Source organism: Myotis daubentonii, chromosome 2 (genome assembly GCF_963259705.1).
Source record: "Myotis daubentonii chromosome 2, mMyoDau2.1, whole genome shotgun sequence".
In the NCBI taxonomy this organism is placed as follows: domain Eukaryota; kingdom Metazoa; phylum Chordata; class Mammalia; order Chiroptera; family Vespertilionidae; genus Myotis; species Myotis daubentonii.
The window spans coordinates 160,882,415-160,883,941 of record NC_081841.1 but is presented as its reverse complement, the minus strand read 5'-3'; the positions used below and the strand labels follow the sequence as shown (position 1 = coordinate 160,883,941).

The 1,527-nt window shown below is 40.3% G+C and overlaps 1 pseudogene; it reads right to left on the bottom strand.

The window, feature by feature from the left end:
• Positions 1 to 529: 529 nt before the first annotated feature.
• On the bottom strand, positions 530 to 1,251 carry LOC132226376 (protein tyrosine phosphatase type IVA 1-like; annotated as a pseudogene).
• Between the last annotated feature and the right edge of the window lie 276 nt (positions 1,252 to 1,527).

Sequence of the window (1,527 nt, the reverse complement as noted above, 5' to 3'; positions counted from 1 at the left end):
CCGCTGGCTCCTAATCGCTTGCCTGCCTACTGGCTTGATCACTGCCTAACCGCTCCCCCGCCAGCCTGATGGCCCCCAACTGCCCTACCCTGCTGGCCTCATGGCCCCTAACCACCTCTGCCTCAGCCCCCACCACTATGGCTTTGTCTGGAAGGAAGTCAGACGGTTGGAATATATCTGGTCTCCTGGTCTAATTAGCATATTACCCTTAAATTAGTATAGATTGTGCTGGGTATTTTGGCACCTAATCTTTCTAATATCTTATATGCTGATAAAATTCTGGCATGGGATTAGATTTAAACACATAACTCAATACTGCATGATTTCAGGAAAAATCAATTGGTACAAATAATAAGCTCTTTTTAAATGCTGAACAGTAAGAATCTTTTGCTAAGTGTCAAAATTGGTTGATCATAAACCAAACATAGAGGTTGAAATTCGCTCAAGCTTGTGGCCTGATAAAACTTCTTTTCAATACTCCTGTAGAAGTTTCATTAGCCTGTATGACAAATTTGGTCCTGTCTCAAGTTCCACTTCCAAAGCAATGGCATCAAGCACCCATTTTATTGAATGCAACAGTTATTTCTATGGCCATTGGAGTCTTTGAAGCACAACCACATTTTAGGAGGATACTTCTCCAAATACAAAAGTTGCTTGTTATTAAGAGCTCCACGCTGATTTTGTCTGATGAACTATACTGCATCTTCATATTTCATTCCAACTTTGATTAATGCTAGAGCAACAAGCACTGGAGCTCAAGGCCTGCAACACAATGAACAGCAATACAATCCAGTTTCTTCACAAAATTTAATTTTTAAAAAAATATATTTTTATTGATTTCAAAGAGGGAAATAGAGAGATAGGAAACATCAATGATGAGAGAAAATCATTGATTGGCTGCCTCCTGCACACCCCACACTGGGGATTGAGCCTGCAACCCAGACAAGTGCCTTTGACCAAAATCAAACCCGGGACCCTTCAGTCCACAGGCTAACGGCCTATCCCCTGAGTCAAACTGGCTAGGACCAAAAAACTTAATGTTTACAAGACTTAACCAGTCATCAACAGTCTGATTGGATGGTGGTGCAACATCATCAAAAGGCCAATCAAGAACATGGATGCCTTCTTGATCCACAAGAGTAGTGTCATAAATTGCTTCACATACTCATATATTGCAGTAACCCCATATTCCTTAAGTTCCTCTATAAATCTGTTTAAGGTTGGATTGTGTGTAATGAGAAATCTCATGTTCTTGTGTCTTCTGTGGCACTTCCACAGAAACTGGGTGGTTCGTTCAAGCCATGTTACTTAAAACACACTCAATAGGGTTATAAAATAACTTAAAAATTGAATACAGAAATGATGCAAAGAGATTCCAAATGGTGGCAGAGTAAGTGGAAGCTACACTGACACTCTCCCAGGAACAAAATGGAATTACAACTAAAATATAGAAAAACCATCCTGAGTAATCAACTGAAGACTAGCTGGAGAGAACCATCATAACCAAGGATGGAAAGTGGAGACCAG